This window comes from Nycticebus coucang, chromosome 9 (assembly GCF_027406575.1).
Source record: "Nycticebus coucang isolate mNycCou1 chromosome 9, mNycCou1.pri, whole genome shotgun sequence".
NCBI classification, from domain to species: Eukaryota; Metazoa; Chordata; class Mammalia; order Primates; family Lorisidae; genus Nycticebus; species Nycticebus coucang.
In genome coordinates, this window is record NC_069788.1 from 114,255,485 (window position 1) to 114,280,019 (window position 24,535).

Below are 24,535 nucleotides of genomic sequence, written 5' to 3' on the forward strand. Positions count from 1 at the left end.
CCAAGGGGTAAAGAAGGAAAAGCCATCTGGGGGCAGAAACAGAAGAAAGGCAGAAAAGGCTGGAGTGTTTTGAATAAATAAAGGGTATAAACGATGGAAACAAGCTTTAAGTAACAACTGTTCAAAGATACATTTTAAGTCTAAAGGTAGCATGGAAATTTTCTCATGAGAGTCACAACAGATAAATTTGTAAAGGGAGGCACCCAAGTTCTGCTTTGGCTGTAAGGGCCGTTCAGAGTCTGTCATGTCACTTTAGCCTCATCCCTCAGAAAGCCAGGGAGCTTTAAGCCAACTTCTACATCATTTCTGGCATCCACAGTGTTAGATACCCACGGCCCAGGGCATGTTATGCGAGTTATTGCTCATATGTAAGTGTTTGCCTTTAATAAATACAAGGAAGTATTCAGATCAAACTTGGAGGACTTGCAATTCTATCAGATATTGTAAGTATAAATGGGTACAACATTTATTAATGCAAAAGAAAATGCTACAATTCTTTTTTTTTTTTTTTTGAGACAGAGTCTCACTTTGTCACCCTTGGTAGAGGGCCGTGGCATCATAGCTCACAGCAACCTCAAAGTTTTGGGCTCAAGTGATTCTTTCGCCTCATCTCCCAAGCAGGTGGGACTATAGGTGCCAGCCACAACACCGGCTTTTTTTTTTTCTTTTTTTTTTAAGAGACGAGGTCTAGCTCTTGCTCACACTGGTCTAGAACTCCTGAGCTCAGGCAATCCACCTGCCTTGGCCTTCCAAAGGAAAATCCTTCAATTCTTAATGATGAATTTGAAAACTTAATTTTATTTATAAGAATAGTTCAGAACTTTCAAATAGTAAAAGTGGAAAATAATAATCTTCAACAAATTAGACTAAAGGACTGCAATTAAATTTGCTATTTAATCCCATTTGGGACATAAACCTTTTAAGAAAAAAATTCTGTATGAGAATTGGCCACACCTTATAAGGATCAATTATTGAATAGAAGCAGAAAGCAAACCTTGCCGCCTGAGATGCTAAAAATGCCTCACCCATGGCCACAGTGGCACATGCCTATAAAGTCCCAGCCTTTTGAGAGGCAGAGGCAGGAGGATCACCTGAGCTCAGGAATTCAAGACTCGGTACGCTGTGACTGCACCTATGAATAACCACTGCACTTCAGCCTGGGTAACAGAGTGGGACCCAGTATCATAAAGGGTACAAACAAGACAAAAAATAGTGCCCTTTATGATTAAAAGGCTGTCTGGACAAAACTCTGAACATCACACTCGGCAAATAACACCAACAAAACACATTCAACGACCAAATTGCAAAGAAAATAGTACATACAGTTCATTTGCTTGAACCAACCAACAGAGCTGGGAGAAGGACTGGGGAGGGGTGGTGCTGGAAAGCTGAATCATTGCACTGACTTTGTAAACAACCTGTAAGGAGCTTAGGTTGGCCTATACGCAAAGGGTAACTACCAAAAAGATTTATTAAGACTGTAACGATATGCGAGCATATGTTTGTGCACACACACTGCGTTTTATTTTCTCCTAAGAAAACTTCAGCAGTTGTAAAAAAGAGTCTAAAAGAGGAAAGACAATGAATAAAAAAGTACCAGTATAGTAATAAGGCTGCTGCCGTTTTCTAGGTGAGCGATGACCAGGGCCTGAACTAGAGTAGTAAGAAGATAGAAGGGAAAACTTAAGAGAGACTTACAGATAAAACTGATAAGACATGGAAACCTATTAGATGTGAGGATGGAGAAAAATGGAACCAAAGTTAACTAAAATCCCTAGCCTGAGGGACTGGACAAGATGGTACTACTGTTGCCCATTATCAGAAATGGAACCTCCATAAAGCAACTAATTATACGACCGTCAAAACTAATATTTCTACCAAGATTACATATAACTGACCTTCGAAGTTATCGGTAATTATTTTTACTGGTTAGAAACCAACCATTAGCCACACAGAGACCATGCCTAGAAAGAAACCTACTTTCTTTCTTTAGAAATGAATTCAAGGTATACACAGACCATCTCAGGTGACTTGGGATGATTTTGGCATCATTATATACATAAAGCTTTATTTTTTTATCTTATCTCAGCTCTAAATGTGAATTTTGAAATGTCAGTTTAGTTTACCTTAAAACCTGTCAGTAATTTAAATTTATGAAAAGATGGAAGATATTCTAAAGAAAAACAATTCCACATGAATAGTCCTTGCTCTATGAATTTTATAACAGAATCTAATTTTGATACTGTTTTATTTTTTACAGTTTTTTGGCCATGGCTGGGTTTGAACCTGCCACCTCCAGCATATGGGGCTGGCGCCCTACCCCTGGTGAGCCACAGGCACCACCCTAATTTTAATACTTTTTAATGAGTTTTAACATTAACTCATTATATCACATTTTAAAATATAGTAGACCTTTTAAAATGATACATGTAACACAACATATGACAAATACCAGCAATGCTACTCAAAATAATACAAAACTGTACATATACAGTGCAATTAGGATTAATGCTTAATACAAGAGCAAAAAAGGTAACATTTTAGCAAAAAAAGACACCGTTTTTACCATACCACCTTCTTAATACTCAAAATCAGAGTAACTGACCCCTTGGACCAAATTTCTTTGCAGAACATGTTCATTTCTAAAGATTAACAGACTTATCCTGAACTAAGAAAAACAAACAAACCCAAGTCAACAATTCAAAGTACAAACCGTCAATGAATAAACAAGGAACAATAGTTGGCCAGGAGCATAAAAATTAGGTAAAAAGGAGTGGGGCAAAACAAACTAACACTTTTTGAGGGTCTTCCATAAGCCTGGCACCAATGGAACTGGTTCTAAAATACAGGTGCTCCCCACAACCCCACACTCCCTGTATAATGAGTTTGATAACTGGGTATGATAAACCTTATGAGGGCAAAGAAAGCTCGGTAACCAGCATATCCCCAGGGTCTAGAACAGCACCTGGCACATAACAAGCACTCAATCAGCATCTGTTAGATCAGCGGTTCTCAACCTGTGGGTCAGTTGTGACCCATGGGAACTGTATTAAAGGGCTACAGTATTAGGAAGTTTGAGAACCACTGTGTTAGATAAATGGATGAGTGGACAGCTGCACTGATGGTCTGGCCCCTGCATATGGAAGGACATCCACACGTTAGAAGAGAGAGAGGGAGAAACGTCCTCCAAGCCACTATGCTCCCTTCTCTGAGGAGCACAGGATATTACAGTCCAGTAGGAAAAGCCTGGGCTATGTTATCAGACCTGGATGGGAAGCCAAGTTCCAGACGTACCTTTAGGGCAAGTTACTACCGCACATCTGAAATGCACAGACTAATTCCTTAATCTTAAGGTTGTAAAAAGTCTTACCTGAAATAACAAATATAGAGAACCTAGCAAATACCTGGCACATAATTAGAACTTTAAAATATGAATCCCAGCCGGGCGTGTGGCTCACGCCTATAGTCCCAGCGCTGTGGGAGGCTGAGGCGGGTGGACTGTCTGAGCTCAGAGGTTCAAGACCAGTATTAGCAGCTGTGAGCCAGAGTAAGACCCCGTCTCTACTAACAACATCAAAAACAGCCAGCACAACTAGAGGAAGAAGAAAATGAACAAAAAAGGAGTACTTCAAACAAAGAAGAATGAACAAGCAAACTGAAAAAAAAAATTTTTTTTTTAAAAAAATATGAATCCCTCTACATCAGTGGTTCTCAACCTTCCTAATGCCCCAAGGCATTTTCATTGTTAAAAAGGGGTTGCGACCCACAGGTTGAGAACCGCTGCTCTACATGTAAGGCAAGAAAAGACCTGGGCCTTCTTCTTAAGGATAAAGTCTGCAGGAGCGATCTTGGCGAAAGGAGTGCTAGCACAGACAGCAGCAGAACCAGCGCTGATGTTACTTCTAACCATCTCAAGGCTGGCTCGTCATATTATGCTAAAGGCACAAAGTCATAGTGTGAGCCTCTGTAGAGCTCAAAAACGGAAATGGACTCTGTCAGTCCAATGAAAACACAAAACAAAATAACCAGCATTAAGAATTCCTATTTTTAAGTTTTAATTACGTGCTCTGGACTTGACACTTCCCCACTTGCCAAAATTAAGCATATTTTTCTTTGCTACTACGTCAGAGATATTTTCTTGACAATACTTGGTGTGTTTTATTCATCTGATTGGTATTATGGTATCAAGAAGACTCTCTAAGAAAAATTTCCTAAGGGCCCTTTCCAGACCAAGGCCAAGATAACTAACAAAGATAATTACGCCTTTATACTTGTTTTTTTTTGGGGGGGGGACAGAGTCTCGCTTTGTCACACTTGGTAGAGTGCCATGCCATCATAGCTCACAGCAACCGCCAACTCCTGGACTCAAGCAATTCTCTTGCCTCAGCCTCCCTAGTAGCTGGGACTACAGGTACCCACCACAACACCTGGCTAGTTTTTGTTTAGCAGGCCCAGGCCAGGTTTGAACCCACCAGCCCCAGAGCATATGGCCGGCACTCTAACCACTGAGCTACGAGTGCCCCGTTTTCTCTTTCTTAAGTAGCACATATCAAACAATGCACCCCAATTATAAAACATAACAAAACTTCCAACTTTGTATTCATAATTGAAACAGTGGAAATAATTTCTTTAATAAACTCTAATATAGTTTCCTTCTTTGTGTTAGTACTAAAATAAATCACACAAATTCTTTTAGCCATCTTTCTCCTTATTACTTAGTCAAGAGGAGACCACCTTAAATTTACCCTAACTTAGGAGGGGCTTTGAGCACATTATTGAACCATAAGCATCAAAAATTTATGAAGTGTTTTTTGAAACATGAATCCCCATCACTTAATCTAAACATGACACCCAATCAATAAACACAAATATGTGGTTAAATGGTGTGGCTTTGGATGAAACGAACATTTTGCAAAGGATGGATACAACTGGAGACTGGAGAAGAGAGGAACAAACCTGGACAGACCAAGACAGTCACCCAGGGAAGTTTCTCAAGCAAGACAGTTCTTTCTCACAAAGAAAATCTGAGTTATCACTCATCAAATCCAGAGAGTGTATCAATGGAACAAGTGATCAACAGCATAATATTCTGAAACCCTAAACAATATAACAAAGTCTCTATCTACAAGATAATAGTAATAGGAGGTTTCAGTTCATGAATCAATACCTGGAATTGAATACTGTGTAATTCAGAAAAAGGAGGAACTGAAGCTGCCCAGGGTAGTACACGAGACAAATCCTATTTTGATTAGAATCAGCCAGAAGCTATGAGAAAAAGGATTAATGTCCAGTAGAACAACTCTCTGAAGAGATCTAGGCTGATACGCTGGCAGAGGACAAAGACAAAACTTAGGCAGCCAGCCTGCAGCTTTGCCTGTAGGAATACCTAATAGAGTCAATGCCTGCATCCACCCTGCCAGCTTTGACACCACACACATACCAAAAGCTTTCTGAATTTAATAATGTGCCCCAGTAATCTACCTACAGCAAACAGGACTTTTTTATTACACTAGCTCATACTTGTCTGCTGGAAATTTGTTTCTCATTGCATGTTAACAATTGACTTTCCGGTAGACATCAATCTTCAGAGAATTCTGCTTAATCATATCAGATTTTCCAGGGTCTAAACAGCCCTGAATAAGCAGACCACTGGTGTTGCTGAACTACAAAGCTTTTATTAAAGTTTCTCAAGCAAGAGAAACTCACGCCCTGCTAGCGTGATTGTGGTCTGATAACATTTTATAAATTATCTTTTGCAAATCCTGAGCTCCACACATATCAGACACAATCGTACTTCCCCATAGTATACACAAGGTTTAATTTAGAACATTTCTTACCACAGATGTCCTTCACTCTCAAATGCATATTAACATCACCTTTCTGTAAATGCCTATCACTTCTTTACCACAATTATCTAAAAATGAAATGTTGATTTTCAATGTTCTTCTTAGCCTTATTTACCCTTTTTAAGTCCTATTTAAGATGTCTTTCTTCTTGAAGATAGAATAATTTCATAATTTTCAAGGAATTCTAAGAGAAGGTAATCCAACATACAAAGTGATCTTGTGAGTCCCGGATGGTGGCTCACGCCTGTAATCCCAGCACTCTGGGAAATTGAGGTAGGTGGATTGCCTAAGCTCAGGAGTTCAAGACCAGTCAGATCAAGAGCAAGACCCCAGCTCTAAAAAATAGCCGGGCGTCATGGCAGGCACCTGAGTAGTCCCAGCTGCTCAGGAGGCTGAGGCAAAGTGATTACCAGAGCCCAAGAGATTGAGGTTGCTGTGAGCTATCATGCCACAGCACTGTACCCAGGGTGATAAAGTGAGAGTCTGTTTAAAAAATATATAAAAATAAATAAAAAACATCTGGGGGCAAGACATGATTGCAAGAGGGACTTTACCTAACAAATGCAATCAGTGTAACTTGGCTTATTGTACCCTCAATGAATCCCCAACAATTAAAAAAAAATTTTTTTTAAAGATAATTAAATTATTTTCGAAAGACAAAAATAAATAAATAAATAAAAAAGGTCTTGTGAAAACTAAAAATGCCCTACCATCGAACGGCATCCTCTTTATTGGCATATTTAACAAGAAACTCAAGAAAATTGCACTTGTACATCTCTCACAGGTTTTAATTAACCAATCAAAAAGTTCAACAACATATCTCACGATTTTAAGCTCCAAAACCATAGCCACAATAATGTATTAATAAGGTAAAGCAATAGAGAATTAGTCATTCACTAAAAATTACTGAATGCCCAGGATGTGCTATTTACTGAGCCCTTTCCGGCAACAAAAAGTAAAACGAAATACATAGTCCCTGCTTTTAAGGATGTCAGAGTCTGGAGGAACAAGCTGAACAGCAATAAAAATTTCAAGGGTACTACAACAAAGGTGTATGCTGCAAAGTAACCAACACCGGGCAGCAGGAAAAACTCTACAAACAGGAACTTTCAGCTGGTCCTGAAAGAAGACCAATAATTCGGGGTGCGCCTGTGGCTCAGTGAGTAGGGTAGCAGGTTCAAACCCGACCTCGGCCAAACTGCAACCAAAAAATAGCCGGGCGTTGTGTCAGGCGCCTGTAGTCCCAGCTGCTCGGGAGGCTGAGGCAAGAGAATCGCTGAAGCCCAAGAGAGCTGGGGGTTGCTGTGAGCCATGTGACGTCATGGCACTCCACGGAGGGCGGTAAAGTGAGACTCTGTCTCTACCAAAAAATAAAAAATAAAAAAAAGGAAGACCAAGAATTCATTCAGCAGCGGGCGGCACCTGTGGCTCAACCGAGTAGGGCGCTGGACCCATATGCCAGAGGTGGGGAGTTCAAACCCAGCCCCGGCCAAAATGCAACAAAAAAATATAGCCGGGCGTTGTGGCAGGCGCCTGTAGTCCCAGCTACTCAGGAGGTTGAGGCAAGAGAATCGCCTAAGCCTAGGAGTTGGAGAGCTGTGTGATACCACGGCACTCTACCCAGGACGATAAAGTGAGACTCTGTCTCTACAAAAAAAAAAAAAAAAAAAGAATTCATTCAGCAACAGAGATGAGTATTTAAGCAGCAGCAGCAAGGCCACTGAGGCAAGGAATTCACCACTGGCACAAACACGGCTGAGCGACAGGGAGCCAGGAGAAAGGACTCAGCAAGGAAGGCAGAAGCCACATCACGATGGCCTTCCACCACAGTGAGGCCTCAGGCTTCGCCTCACATGTCAATCCTGAACACCAGCTTGTATCGGAGCCTGTCATCAAGAGATATTGCTAATTGGAGTCCAGCTTTGCTGAGACTCCCAAGCCTGTCTGGGTTCCTCTGGCCTGGAAAGTTGAGACCAGAGGGGGTCACTCCAGGAGGAGGGAATGAGTGGACACTCTTCCTTCACACCTACATTTAGGTGGGCTGAAAACAATCCCCGGAGTCCTCCTGGTACCCATTTGATGTTGAATAGCTTCAAATAATCTTAAAAAGCATGGAACGGTGCTTGCTCCGGCAGCACGTACACTAAAATTGGAACGATACCCAAGAAGAGTAACATGGCCCCTGCCATGTTACAAGGATGATACGCAAATTCGTGAAGCATCCCATATTTTTTAATTAAAAAAAAAATAAAAAGCATGGAAGGCCAGGTTCCATGGCTTACCCCTATTATTATTATTATTATTCTCAGCACTTTGGGAGCTGAAGGCAGGAGGATAACTTGAGGCTAGTAGCAGTTCGAGACCAGCCTGGGCAACATAGCAAGACCCTGTCTCTACAAAAAAATTTAAAAAAAAAAATTTAGTCAGGCATAGGGGGCACATAGTCCCAGCTACTTGGGAGCCTGAGGCCAGAGGACCATGTGAGCCCAGGAGTTTGTGAAAAAAAGGGGGGGGGGGGGCATGGAATCTTAGGAAAAAAAAGGGAACCAGCAGAGCTGCCACACATCCCACCATCTGCAGGAAATCTTTCACAAACCTTGATCTACTGCTGTGCCCTGGACAACTAAAACATGTCCTCCCCAAGTCAGCTTTTCCCCAAAATGACTTCTCCAGTTTTCCCAACCAGGCACCAGTCTAAACCCTTTCTACAGTCTTCTCCAGCATGGCACATTCTCTCTTTAGAATGTACGCCAGTTGATCAGAGGGAGCCACAAAGAGCCTCCAACACTGAGCACCACGGCACATTAGCTTCTCCGAGCAGGACGTGGTGTTTCTTGGCTGCACTGACCTTTATAGAAGCACAAGAACCTAGATCATCTTAAATCTGTAGTCAAAGAAAACACCCAATTCTTATTCACTTGAACTGTTCTCATAAGCACCATTAGCCTCTCCTTCAAAATCACTTATCACAGTTATGCTTTAATATATATTTGTATGATTTGAGTAATGTCTGCATCTCCCCAGTCTAGGAAAACTGAATGCAACTATGAAACTGGTTTCTGCTGGGGTTTTTTTTGGTGGTGGTGGTGGTTTTTTCAATTTCCCTTCAATTATCATTGTACTAAGGTCTTAGCACAGTGCCTATTCCAAAAAGGGTTCAATAAATGAAGAATCAGACATGCACATGCAAACCAGATATAATAAGTGTCACGGCAGTCATATAATCAACATTCTACAGGAGCCCAGTGGAGATGTGTCCAACCTCCTCCGTGCAGGAGTCACCTCTCTGCAGGAAGAAGCAGCGTGTAAGCAGATTCACAAATGGTGTTTCCACTAAATATTGACACTAAAGGAAGTAAGTGCACATCAAAACAACCAGTGAAAACTATGCATTTAAAACATAGTTATATACAAAGGAAATTGCTCAAAATATCAAATTAATAAACAGGATATAAAACAGCATGCCTGCCCCTCGTGGAAAAGAAAAACACTGAAATAGTTTAAATGTTAATAGTAGTTGCTGCCAGGTTGTGGAACTATCAGTGATTTTTATTTTCTTAATACTTTATTGTAATAAATTTTTCCGTAATAAAGATCTTTATAATCAGAGGAAGAAAAAATTAGATTTTTAAACTCATTTATGATGAAGCTGCTATATCATCTTACATCTTTAGGCTTAATTAGAAAGCTTTTCAGACCATTTTGTCATCGTCATCCTTTATGTGAATGTTGCAAAGCAGAAGGAATGCTGGATAAGAAATTTCAGACCCAAAGAAAATGATAAATAATTCTCCTGCCCCATCCCCAAATGCTTTTACCCTCTAGTCTCCTGTTTTCCATGTTGACAACTGGTAAGACAGGACTTATATTACAGGTAATAACTAGAAAATCAGGTACTAGCGTCAGTGGTGGCAGAGGTCCATAAGGCACCAGTTCCCTTTCACACGCTCATCTGAGTCCTTCAAATGATGAAACACACCCATCGACCACGCCACAGAGCAGTCAGCACATCAACCTGAGGAAAGGGAGTGCTTCTGACAACTTATCTCCATTAGATGTTAAGAACATGAACACAGGCCCATTACCTGAATTACCATATACGCCAGTCTACTGATTAACAAGCTGAAAACTGTGACACAAAACACTGTCCATTACCAAATAAATGGAGATACACTCATTATTCGTGAATTTCACCTCACTCGTCCCTGCAATCTATCAGAAATCAGAAATGGGAGTTTAAAGGAAGCTTCTATGTCCAAGGCTACATGAAATATAAAAACAGTGGTAGAAAAACTGCCAATTAAAATAAAGGTCTGATTTTCTACAAATGGTTACCCTTCAAAACAGTTCAAATAGAAGTAAAAGGTTCTCTAAGCAATAATCATCAATCATCTCTCTTCTTTATTCAAACAAAGAATGGCAAAGGGGAAATACATAAAATATGAAGAAATGCAGTGTCCAGATAGTTAAAGCCATAATCCATTGAGCCATCTAGACGGACTCCTGTACAGCTGGTCTCCCGTCCTCCTACAGGCCCTAAGTGCTGGCCTGTTTGTCCATCTTCTCTCCTGTGACCACTGCCCTCCCAGCTCCTAGGAGCCTATTCCCTTCAGAGCTTCCTGCAAAGGGGCCAGCCCTATGTCGCTCTTTACCAAGTCTTCCCATCTCTGAAACAATCAAATCTTTCTAGAGATTCATCAAAAGTCAATACTAATAAACACGTAAGGTGGTAAATAATAATAATAATACTTCAGATACACTGTGATTACAGAGTCAAGAAATCTCAGGAAGCTCCTGAATAACAAATCAGAATCCTGGCTGATGTGTAGGACTAGGGAGACTGAATTTAAATGAATGGATCTGGGTGGCTTTTGCTCAGAAAGGGCTGAGATCCACTGTCTGAGACGTTCAGAAAGCCATTTATGCAGTCGAGTGTTAGGGAAGCTCCTTCCACCTTCTGCAGGGAAGGCTTCTGGGCCCCCATTCATGCAGACTCTAAGAGGTCCTATTAGGAAAGGAGAGCAGATCTGACTGTGCAGGCCACAAAAGGGCTTCTAGAATCTGGAATTTGGCACAGGAAGGTTACGTTTCAGCTACTTTAAAGTTCCACTCATATGAATTCACAGCATTTCCCAGGCTGTGAAAAGAAAAGCTACTATCCATGTAGGAGCTATCCACTCTTCAATCCATAGTTCACACTGCGAATAATGACACTCGCGTGGTTTTGTAGGAAACTCCTTGTGAACGATCTCCCACATACACAGGAGAAATTAGAATTAACCTTTCTGCTATAGCTTGGGGCAATTAAAATCTAAGCAGTGGATAGGGGTATAACAAAATCCTGAATAACTTTTGCATGACTTTGAAAAAGGTCATGCCTGGTTCATTATCCTACAATAAGCAATAATGAACAAAATATTTTGCAATATGTACTGACACAGGAAAAGCTTAAAATTATATTTTAGGCCTATCTTTTTCTCAATAAATGCCATTTTCTGCAAACTAGAATTGTTTCTCACAAATTCAAATTTCCAAACACCTTGTAGAGTATGTGCTGTGCGCTGGTATCTGATTAACACACCTTGCTCTGCAGAGCAACCTGTGCTGGCTTCCACCCAGAAGGATGATGAAAGACAATGTTTTCATTATTGTACTGATACTCTAGAAATTGATTCATCTTTAACACTTCAGCCACAGCAGATTGAATCATCCAGGAATATCTGCTTTAAGGTTTTATTTACATGTTAAGCACAACAACAGCAACCACTTTAATGGCTCAAGAAACAAAAAAGCCACAAAATCCAATAACTTAAGCAGTAAAGGGTGACGATGCTGGTTAAGTATCTTCCCTCTGTGTAAGAGAAAAGACATTTCTCCATGAACTACAAACAGAAATCATGACATGTTCCTGTAGAGAACATCGTCAGTAGAGCGGAAATGGTTACACAGAAGAACATTTGGAAACACAGGTAGCACACCGTCTCACAAAGCCTTTTCACTCACAGAAATTTTTATGTGCCTTCTGTAATTCGGAATTTCCTAATGCCAACAGAAGTCACACACACAACTTTCTTGGTTTGAGTGACCACACCTTTGATTCCTGAATTAAAGACAGACTTTAGGTCTCACCGTTAGCGAACTGTTTTTAAACTGCTCTGTATTAAATGACATTTCCTGGGTGTATCTTTTCATATCTATCCATAACTAACACCCAGTTACTATGCACACAGGGAAGACGGGCACACCTCACACACCAGTGAGAAAAAGTGCACAGTGATGAGGAGAAAGTACTGGACTAAGACTCAAAGACTCGCGTCTGGATCCTGGTTAAACCACTCACTCATTTAACCTAAGTCCCAGCTGTGGACGCCTACCACCCAAAGCAGGAAAACGTGGCCTGTCTAAATCAATATTAAAGGTACATATCAATGAGATCATCCATTTGAAAACAATTGTAAAATAAAAGTGTAAAGCATCATTCAGCTGTTCTAAGTAGAAACTGCCAGCACACCCCAAAGTAAATAAAATAGTGTTCCTCTGTTTATTCATTTTTGAAGTTATAACCATCTTATTCTTTGATTCCTCTCTTTGCTCCCTCTCTCTCTGTTTCTTCCTGCCGTCATTTAACAGATACTCACTGTGCTTCTACTATACACCAGATATGGTCACCATAGCGTCCTTTACTGCAGGCAGTGGTCACATGTGGCTACTCAGCATTTGAAATAGCACTAGTCCAAACTGAGATATACTATAAAAATAAAATATACGAAAAAATAAAATAAAATAAAATATATGCCAGATTTTGAAGAAGTTACAAAGAGTTACAAAGTTATAAAAGAACATAAAGTATCACTATACTTTTTTTATCGATTACATGTTGAGATGCTAGTATGTCGTATATATTGGGTTAAATAAAATAACTTCATCTCTTTCTTTTAACTTTCTCTTAATATAGCAACTAGAAATGCTTAAATATACAGATACTCACTGTGTTTCAACATCTACAGCACTACAACCTTCAATAATCAGTAGCAAAGAAAAACTAACCAGCAGCAACTATGTGCAGAGAGAGGTCTCAGATGGAGGCGGAAACCACACCTGCCCACTCCACAGGCAGGGCGCATGGTCCCCTGAATAATCAATCAGTTCAGTCAGTAAAACTGTGAGCCAGGACTGTGACCATGCTGGGGAAGCCTGACTATTCCCTGGTGAGTGCTTCTACAACAGAACCAATTATAACCTGAATTTCTGAGGGAGAAAACTTTTACTTCTGGGCATCAGTAGTTTCAAGGCACCATTTTTTTAGTAAGTTGGGTTACGCCTCAAAAGCACTTTGAAAGGTTTCCAATTGTTAAAAGATGTTTCTTAACAATGACACCCTCTCCTGGACCCTAACATCCTCCTTCATTGTGAGAGTCCTTTATCGCTGTCCTCTCTGCAAAGCCGATTAACCCTGCCTCCCTCTCCGCAATGCCTTTCACTCCCCACATCACAGTCAGAGTGCTTCTAGATAAAGAGCAAGAAGTTGAATTAAACAACACAAGTCCATTATGGCAATGCCCAAAGTCCCTACTGATCTAAGGCAGACAGTCAAAGGAAACTCAAGTCAGGCTGACTACAAAAGGCACACCAGTTAAACTGAGGTTACTTGTGATTTTAAGATTTTAAAGAATACCTGGCAGTTAATTGTGACCAAATGGACCTATTTTTCTTTTTTTTTTTTTTTTTGTAGAGATAGAGTCTCACTTTATGGCCCTCGGTAGAGTGCCGTGGCATCACACAGCTCACAGCAACCTCCAACTCCTGGGCTTAAGCGATTCTCTTGCCTCAGCCTCCCGAGTAGCTGGGACTACAGGCGCCCGCCACAACGCCCGGCTATTTTTTGGTTGCAGTTGAGCCGGGGCCGGGTTTGAACCCGCCACCCTCAGTATATGGGGCCAGCGCCCTACCGACTGAGCCTGTTTGGACCTATTTTTCAATAGCAGTTTATCACCAAAAGGCATGGTGAGCATTTAAGTTGTATATTCTGTGTGTCAAGAACTTACCTTTAATTCAAACGTCAACATGGCAAATGTTTTGTTGGCTCTTAAATGTTTCCAGCTTATATCAAAGAAATTAAAGCTTTTGAGAGGTTCTCTATGTCATAAAACGCTCTACTGCAGTGGTTCTCAACCTTCCTAATGCCGTGACCCTTTAATACAGTTCCTCATGTTGTGGTGACCCCCAACCATAAAATTATTTTCGTTGCTACTTCATAACTGTAATTTTGCTACTGTTATGAATCATAATGTAAATATCTGATATGCAAGATGTATTTTCATTGTTACAAAGGGGTCGTGATGGACAGGTTTAGAACTGCCACTCTACTGGGTGTTGTAGGCAAACCTAGAGCAGTGATTTTCAACCAGTGTGCCGTGAAAAGATCTTAGGTGGGCCACAAATGTTTTTAAACATCATTAATTATTTTTAAAAGACATTCAAAGCACAGTAAATATATCTTTTTCTTTGTAGTCTTTTTTTTTAATTGAGCAACATAATTTAAGTGTACCACGGAAGTTTAACTATAGGTTCAAGTGCGCCATCAGATAAAAAAGTTCAAAACATTGGCCTTGAGGTTCCAGTTTTAAGAGGGATGGGGTTGGGTGCCACCTGTGACTCAAAGGAGGAGGGCGCTGGCCCCATATACCAGAGGTGGTTGGTTCAAACCCAGCCCCTGCCAAAAACTGCAAAGAAAAAAAGAGGGACGGGGTCCTTTCATGTCTGGCTCATCTTTGTCCACCCCTCATGCTGCTCTCTCAGCTGGGCATGGTCCCATCCCTCTGTCAAGTCAAATGTTATGTCTACTTCAAGACTGAGCTCCATACTCAGGCTCGCACAAGCCTAGAATAATCTCCCTCCTTCATTCTCACAGGAACCCTGACCAACCAAAGTATTAGAGCATCACTTACCCTGTTTCCCCGAAAGTAAGACATCCTCTGAAAATAAGACCTACTTACAGGAAAGATAAGACGTCCCCTGAAAATAAGACCTAGCGCATCTTTGGGAGCACACCTTAATATAAGACACTATGTTATTTTCGGGGAAAACAGGGTATTTTTCTCTCCTGTCTAGGGATTTTAAACGCCCGCAACACAGAAAGAAAGCAAGGAAGAAAGTCAGCCTGACATCTGAAAACTCACCACCCTCCTCTCATTCCACTGAGATTTATCTGATTTTCATTCAGCAAAGATGTGCCTAACACCAAGGGTACAAATACAAGGAATTCACAGTCTGGCCGAGAATAAAAACAAGGAAATAAGGACCCTTCCACCTAATGAACACTGTTAAAGGTACTGGCAATGTTCTGCAGGAGCCAGCCCAGAGGAGGGCCCTTCTTCCTGGTGATTCAAAAGAGCCCTCTCATAGAAAAGGGCACAGAAGAGTAAAAAACCTAAGACTGAAGAAAAATTCACCAGGAAAAGTGGACAAGGCATGATTCAAGAGGAGTCAAGCATGGTAGATTAAGAGAAGTGAGAGAATGTGCTTAAAACCCTCACACAGAGGGCGGCGTCCGTGGCTCAAGGAGTAGGGCGCCGGTCCCATATGCCGGAGGTGGCGGGTTCAAACCCAGCCCCGGCCAAAAACCACAAAAAAAAAAAAAAAAAAAAAACCCTCACACAGAACCATTTTTTAAAAATCTTCCAGTAAATTATTCATCTGGACATTTGAGGCCCTACATGAACAAACCCCCCACCCAGCTTCACTGCATTTCCTGGCAAGTAAAAATGGACTCTCCAGGACCAGCCAGGAGTCACATCTCACTATGTAATCTCAGACACTCTTCCTAGCCTACCTGTGCCTCGGTATCTTCATCTGGAGAATGGGAATGATAACAGCACCCCCGCCAACACACACAGGGTTATTATGTCATTGTTAAAAGAAAATAATTATAACACAAGAAACACTTAATTAGCACAAGTTAAGCATTCAGTAAATGCTCGTTTTACTATTTACTGTTCCATGCTAGACACTGCAGCAATCTAAAGTTACTATTCTCCAGATACATACACGTATGACTTGTTCTGAAGAACCTTCACAGGTCCTAACCTCACCTAGCAAGACAATGCCTGAATGGCAGCCTTCACATGAAACAGCACTCCCCTCTTTCACTGAGGAAATGGGTCCCGCCCTCCTCTAAACTCCCAGAGGACTCTGGTGGGCCTATCATTGCACTATCATAATGCCCAGGTCTGATTTCCCCCACAAGGCGGCAGCTCTTTAAGGTAAGAAACTATCTTACTTATCTTGGTCTTCCCCAGAGAACAGATGCAGTATCTTTCACAGATGGGCACTCAATATTTGCTACTGAACTAATTAAAATACTCTCCCCTTTAATTGAAGTCAAGAGCAGACTAGAGCTTTCAAAAGTGTTCTAACATCTACCAAGTGATTCTTCCTAATAAAAACCCTTACCCAGAGAAGAACCCTGAGAGCCGTTTTATACAGTTGGGTCAATGGTGAATCCCAAAGAAAGGTCAAGATAAGATGGTATTCTTCAAAAGACTGACAACTGCTAAAAGCTTGGACTTCTGCTGGGCAAACAAATCTCTCTCCTTTCTTAATTCTCCTAACAAGTTCTAATGTAAATTTGTTTAGGCAATTGTTGCTTTTCTGTTACACATTTACAAAAAGTGAGACAAAGTTTCCACAGTAATTTTCATTTTCACTGCTTATCTGGATTCTAAAGCCTAATTTATCTGATTACTGTTTTCTACTACCCCAAGAAGGCTAACTTAGAACTTAATTTGTGCAATAACATCACCACCACACTACACAGAATTCGTAACTTTGGTGCCCCTCTCTCTGATGAAAGCACACAGAGCACCATCTAGTCCACAATCACTACTGTCCTCCAAGATTGCCCTACCTAGATGACATGATTATTGAGAAGTAAAACTTGATTGAAACTGTAAACTGTAGCCAAAAAAATGATAACCTGGATTAGCTTCTTCTTACAATAGAAACATTTTAACATTTAAGCACCCTTAACAATGGAAGGGGGGTTATCAAACCAAAAATATATTCACCTAGAATAAGTAATGTGACCAGCACAAAAATGTATATCAGAAAGCTACAAAATCATCGTACTGCAGTTGCAACAAAGTACCAATGTAAGGGTATTCATTTCAATAATAATACTAAGTTACAATAAACATTATTTTAAGTATTTCTAGTACCAAAAAGAGCAAAGCGCAGAATAGCTTCTAAAACAAAATACACCTCATATTTTAAGCACTACAGCTGTTTATGCCTTATGTCAAGAAAATAGAAAAGTTGATAATTAAACACCTCTATTTTTCGAAAAACTTTTAAAATATATTGATCATTGGTGGCACCCGTAGCTCAGCAGGTAGGGCACCAGCCACATACACCGAGGTTGGCAGGTTCAAACCTGGCCCAGGCCAGCTAAAACAACAATGACAACTGCAACAACAAAATAGCTGGGTGTTGTGGTAGGTACCTGTAGTCCCAGCTACTTGGAGGCTGAGGCAAGATCACTTAGGCCCAAAAGTTTGAGGTTGCTGTGAGCTGTGATGCCACAGCACTCTATCAATGGCAACACAGTGAGACTCACTCTTAAAAAAAACAAACAAAAAAATGCATTGATCATCATTTTTCTAAAATTGATAAAAATCATATAAATTTATTATTTCCTCTATAATCTAGCTGCTTCCAGATACACTAAACAGGAGCTCATTAAGTTAAGTCATACCGATGAATGCTTTATTTACACTTTGCCCAAATAAATGCCAACTGTGCTATGGAAATAACGGCCAATTATTAATATCCCCTTTTTCCCCCCTCAGTCCTCCCAATTAAGGGTTGGGAAACTTCCATTTTCCTCTCTTCTGAAATATGCTGTAAGAGGCTTACATGAGCAGCATCTAAGTGTTGCTAAGTTGCTAGTACTTGATTGGGCTTCAAGAGCCACGGATTTTATGCTTGAACGTGACAATAACCGTGTATGTATTATGGTGATTAAGAGATCACACAGGGTTAGACCCAAAATGACTGCCAAAGTAGCCATACCACCCCACTCAACTGGAGATCATTTTCATGCTTCCAAGGCCAACAGCTATGGCTCTCTATCAAGGTCATCCCTGACAATGCATAGATTTTCCATTTGTTCTACTCTCTTTTCCAAGAAAAACTTAACAGATCTGTATCTTATTCTCTGAAAGTTCTCTTCTCCAGATAAGCTAAACAAAGTTGACATGCCACAAGCAAATGACATTTCAAGCTGTCCACTCCCTCAGCTAAGTAGCTAGGACTACAGGCTAGTTTTATGGATTGTTTTTGTTTTTGTTTTGAGACAGAGTCTCACTTAATCACCCTCAGTTGAGTGATCTGCCATCATAGCTCACAGCAACGTCAAACTATTATGCTTTAGCAATCCTCTTCACTCAGCCTCCCGAGTAGCTGGGACTACAATGCCCATCTGTTTTTTAGAGGTGAGGTCTCACTCTTGTTCAGGCTGGTCTTGAACTCCTGAGCTCAATCCACCCACCGTGGCCTCCCAGAGTGCTAGCACTACATGGGTGAGCCACTGCACCCAGCACGCAGCTAGTTTAACTTCTTTTGTAGAGACGCCATCTCACTGTATTGCCCAGCATGGTTTTGAAATCCTAGCCTCAAGTAATCCTCCTGCCTCAGCTTCCCAAGTCACTGAAGATTGCAGGCATGAGCCACAAGTCTGGCTACACCATTAATACGTTCTAACACAAATGAAATCTATAACAAGAACACATTAGTTTGCGAGTCACTGGAACATAATGAACACCACACACGCGCTTTGTTTTTTGCTAACATAGTTAACACAGAATTAGTGTTTTGCATCCTAATAATCAGGTTAACAACAATGTGTATCAACTAAAAGACTTCCCCTACAGCATAAAAACAGGTAATGCTTACCTCTATTCGTTCCAAAAATGACAATAAAGAAAACAACATAAGAGGAAAATGGGAGAAAAGACAACGGCATATGAGAGATGTCAACGAAATTATGAAAGATGGAAAAACAGTGCATAACTGACAACTGATTCAGCAAACTGGAGAGAGCTGAAAACTAAGTGTCGGGAGCAAGAGTGAGGAGTGTGCCAGGAAGAAGGAAGTCTACTGTGATGCAGAACTGCAGAAAGGTAGTAGGTAAGTGGTGAGGCGGAACACAGGGAGTTGGATCAGGGCCCAGCATGACCATCCGGAGAAATGCTGGCCCAGCCACACAGACAGACCTTCTGATCAACCTTTAAAACCAATAGTATTGTCTCCTATTATACTTAGGAGAAAAAGAACATCTCCTAAGTATAAAGGGGATAATTCATCATGAAGACAAAACAATCATGAATTTGTATGCACTTCAAAATAAATGAAGCAGAAATTCACACAATTAATAGAAAAAGTAGACAAAGATACAATGATTGCAGATTTTAACACCCATCTCAGGCGGGGCATAGTGCCTCATGCCTGTAGTCCTAGCACTCTGGGAGGTGGGTGGATTGCTCGAGCTCAGGAGTTCAAGACCAGCCTGAGCCACAGTGAGACCCCAGCTCTACTAAAAATAGAAACAACTAGCCAGGCATGGTGGCTAGTCCCAGCTACTCAGGAGATTGAGGCAAGACGATCACTTGAGCCCAAGAGTTTGCGATTGCTGTGAGCTATGATGCCATAGCACTCTACTCGGTGATAGAGGGAGACCCTGTCTCAAAAACAAAACAGAACAAAACAAAAGAAACCCACCCCAGTAGCTGATATAACAATCAGATCTCCCCCCAAAAAATCAAGAAAGACCTAAAAGATACAATCACCACTACTGACTACCATGACCTAACTAACATTCCCAGAAAATCTAACAACTAAACACACATTCCTTTCAAATGCACATGGTACATTTCCCAAAACAGACAATATAGTGTGATATAAATAAATCTCAATGAAAGGTTTATTAGTTAATAAAGATTAATTAGTTTTTATTCTTTTAGTGCTAAAAGAATCAAAATCTCTGACCATGAAAGAATTAAATGAGAAATTACTAACAATAGGAATCCCAAATGTATGGTGAAAATAAAAGAACACACCTCTAAAGAGGTCATGGGTCAAAAATGAGATTAGTAAGGAAATCAGAAAAATATTTTAAACTGAATGACAAGAGAAAATGTATAAAAATTTGTAGGATGCAGCTAAAACAAGTTCTTAGAGGAAATCTTATCATTTAAAATGCATAATAAAAGAAAATTTGAAAAGATCTACCATACTGACCTAAGATGCTAGCTGAAGAAACAAGAGCAAACTAAACCCCAAATAGAAGCAAGAAAACAATAGAAAGTCAATAAAATGAAAAACAATCAACAGGAAAAATTACCAAAGCCAAAAGTTGAGTCTTTAAAAATACTGTAGCAACAAAACTGACAAATTTCTGGCTAGATCAATCACAAACAAAAACAGACAAAACATAAATCATGAATATCAGAAATGGATTTAAAAAAAAAAACAGATCCTATGAACATTTAAGAAGACTGTAACATAATGTACAACTTTATGCTAACAAATTCAACAATTAACATGAAATGGACAAATTTCTTGAGAAATAGAACCTATCAAAATTGACACAAGAAAGAGAAAATCTAAGTAGCCCTATATCTTTTAAGGAAATTCACTGTTATTGAAAATATTCCAAAAATGAAAACTCCAGGTCCAGATGGCTTTACTGATAAATTGTATTAAATATTCAAGAAGAAATAACACCAACTTTACATAAACATTTTCAGAAAATAGAAAAAGATCACTACCCAACTCATTTTATTTTATAAGGCTAGCATAATTCTGGTACTAAATAAAAATGAAAATTACAGATTAGTATCTCTCATGAGTATAAATACAAAAAATCTTCTAACAAAACTTTAGCAAATAAAATCCAATCATGTATAAAAAGGTGTATCATGAGCAAGTGCAGTTTATCCCAATAATTAAAGATTGGTTTAACACTAGAAAATCACTATAATATACTATTTTGGCAGAATAAAGGAGAAAATGCCCAGGATCCATTCAAACAACACAGAAAAGGTATTTGACAAAATCCAACAGCCTTTTGTGACAAAAAACTTTCCAAAAACTAAAAACTAGGAAGAATAGAAAACTTTCTCAAATAATTAAGAACTACAGAAAAGCCTAAAACCAATATAAAACTTAAAGGCAAAAGACTAAATTCTTCTAAGAATGTTGATGTTGCTTTCACCACTAGTCCTAGCCATTGCAGTAAAGAAAAAGAGATGTAAGGCATAAAGATCAGATATGAAATAAAACCTCTTATCTGCAGATCCTATGAGCTGTGATTCTCAACACCTCAGCCGCCGCCCAGGGCCAGGAATGGAGCTGCACAGCAGGAGTCAGCTGGTGAGCAAGTGAAACTCTGTATTTACAGCCGTTCCCAGCACATCATCACCGCCTGTCAGATCAGGGCAGTATCAGATTCTCATAGGAGCACAAATCCTACTGTAAGTTCCACACGCAAGGGATCCAGGCTCACGCTGCTTATGAGAATCTAATGCCTAATGAGAGGTAGAGCTGAGGTGCTGATGCGAGGCAATGACAGCAAATACAGATTATCATTAGCAGAGAGGGTTGACTGTACAGAGACCATAATAAATCAATTGCTTGCAGACTCCTATCAAAATCATTTCCCTTACCCCCAACCCCAGTGTGGGGAAAAATTGTCTTCCATGAAACCAGTCCCTGATAGCAAAAAGGTTAGGGCCTGCTATAGAAAACTCCAGAGAATCTATAAAACTATAGTACTAGAAATAATAAATTTAGCAGGATTTCAGATACAAAGTTGATGTAAAATAATCAAGTATATTATTACATATAGCAGCAATAAGAAAATAAAAATTATTTAAAATCCCACTCATGGGCATATAAATATATAAATGCATGTGTGTGTGTGTGTGTATATATATATATATACACAGGGTGTCCATAAAGTTCGTGTGCAATTTACTGGGTTAAGCCATTTTAAATTGCACATGAACTAAACAAAGAAAGAGGGCAACACAGAATCTAGGAGATAGAAGGTACACTAGAGGAAAAAGCCCAAGGACTCTGCAAGATGGTAGAGAAGTCTCCACAGTCCCAGCTACTGGGGAGGCTGAGGCAAAGAATCTCCCTGAGCCCACGAATTTGAGGTTGCTGTGAGCTGTGACGATGCCAAGGCACCCCACCCAGGGCGACAGAGTGAGACTCTGTCTCAAAAAAATATTAGCGAAACTAAACTAAATTTAGTTTCTCTAAATGAGTTCATGTAGAAAATCAGTTTGAACACTTGAGAAAGGTATGTAAATGATTATAGAAAAAGTAAACTCTTATAAAATGAAGAACAAGTGGTTCAATAAAAGCTTTTAGTAAAAATTAAGACCGTATCAAATATCTCTGATGGTCCTGACAAATACTGCAAACGGCAATTAAGCAAGTAAAATATTTTTTCAAATATATTTACATCAGTCTCAAATTTACAATGTGCCCAAAAGACCTTTTGACCCACTATTACAGGCATTCTATTTCAGTATTTTCAAATTCTATGTAAGCGCTCCAAAGACCAGTTCCTCATGTCCATAGCAGAAATACCCTGAACGCATTCCCACTCACTTCAAATACGTGACTCTAAACTCCTCTCCACTTGGTCTATAGGGAATTAATTACAGTAGAACCTCTGTAAGGTGACCACCCAAGGGACCACAAAAAACTGGTCAACATAAGGCACTGGGCCTGTGTACTGATACATACGTGGACTTTACTTTCTTGTATAGCTTTTAGCAGAGAATATCATAGGAAATCTTACATAACCCAAAACAGTAAAATCATACGTACAGTAGTATCATACAAAATCAATAAATTTACTGTTTTCTCATGGTTTAATCATTCTTTCTGAAAAAAAGTGTCAGTCTTGGGCTGTTTCTTATAACAAATGTTAAGTGGAGAAAGCACTCTCAGTGCGGCTACACACTCACCACACCTGGACATTTTTCCACAGCAAAAGACTTCCACTACATTATCAGATGCCTGACATCCTCTTCTGAGTCTCAGCAGTTTCTGTGTCATCCTCAGTTGCTGCTTCCACTTCATCAGCTGCTTCACGTGCTTTTATGCTGGTCTGTACTTCAGTCAATACCACTTGGAAAATTCCTTCTGGGTCAGGTTCGTTACAGGTTGCCACTTCATCACCCACTGCAACAAAATCTTCTAAATCTACTCCTTTGATGCAGTTGAAACACATTCTTCTTAATGAAGTATCACAAGAACGGAAAAGCAAATATCCAACGTACTCAATACTAATACGAAGCCAGTAAAAGATCTAATACATGCCCACGTAAGAGAAAAACTCAATTCAATTCAAGTTGGGGGGAGGGAGAACAAAGAAAGGAGAGGGAGGAGAGCAAGGATCGGTGTGCTCCCACTTAGTGGGCACAAGGTAAGGTCCTGGCACACCTTTTAGGTGCAGGACACAACTACAACAGGGATTCTACCTCCCATATGCAAATATTATAACCTAGTTGTTTGTACCCTCACGTTAAACTGGAAAAAAATGAAATAAACAAACAAAATCTGCTCCTTTGAATTCTGCCATGGGAGATGGACTGTCTGATGGGGCCAAACATCACACACGCCCTTGGGTTGTGACAAATCCAACTTTCTTCAAACACTTCTGTATAGTTTCTGGCTGAACTTTATTCCAAGCAGAACTGATCCAGAAGACAGCATCCAGAGCAGTACCTGATACAACAGAGGGAGGTGCTTTCACAGGCAGACCACCGATTTGTGTTTTAGTAATGTCCCACTGCAGGAGCTGGGCTCAAGAGTGCATTTTAAATATTTCGATGATGCCTTGATCAAGAGGCTGGATTTCTGAGGTCGGGTTTGTTTTTGTTTGGGGAGGAGGGAGTTTTGAGTGAGACTCTGTCACCCTGGGCAGAGTGCTATGACATCACAGCTCACAGCAACCTCAAAGTCTTGGGCTTGAGCAATCCTCTTGCCTCAGCCTCCAAAGTAGCCGGGACTACAGGCACCCGTCACAATGTCCAGCTAGTTTTTCTATTTTAGTAGTAGAGATGGGGTCTCACTCTTGCTCAGGCTGGTCTCAAACTCCCAAGCTGAAGCAATCCACCTGCCTCAGCCTCCCAGAGTGCTAGGATTACATGGCCTGAGGTCATGTTTGAAAACAGAAATTCCAATGTCACCTTCGTGAGATGATTCACTTTCAAGTGGCCAGGATAACTGTCTGCTGTTAATAGAATAGACTGTTTTTCCTTCTTCATTTCTTGGTTAATAACCCTCACACACTCCTCAAATAGGCCACCAGTCATCCATGCACATTTATTTGATCTCCAAGTGACAGGGAGGTCTTCTGGCTTCCAATTTCCCAATCACCAAGAGCTTTAGTTTCTTTGGCTGAGCTAGTGCAAAGCAGAACTATGAAGCATTCTTTGGAAAGTTTTCCACTCTTGTATCTGTCACCCTTCCTGACAAGGCTCCTGTTAGGCATTACCTTGAAAAAGAGTCTGTACTCATCAGTGTTAAAGATGTCCTCATCTTTCAGTCCTCTGGCAGTCTGGAAACTTTTTGATGAACTCTTCCACAACTTCTACTGGAACTTCATTGAA

At 40.3% G+C, this 24,535-nt stretch overlaps 1 protein-coding gene and 1 pseudogene across 14 annotated transcripts in view; one reads left to right on the top strand and one right to left on the bottom strand.

The window, feature by feature from the left end:
- The window catches only part of SIPA1L1 (signal induced proliferation associated 1 like 1), a 434,009-nt gene that overhangs the window by 365,062 nt on the left and 44,412 nt on the right, over positions 1 to 24,535 (bottom strand). The window lies entirely within an intron of this gene.
- Positions 7,966 to 8,079, top strand: LOC128595102 (uncharacterized; annotated as a pseudogene).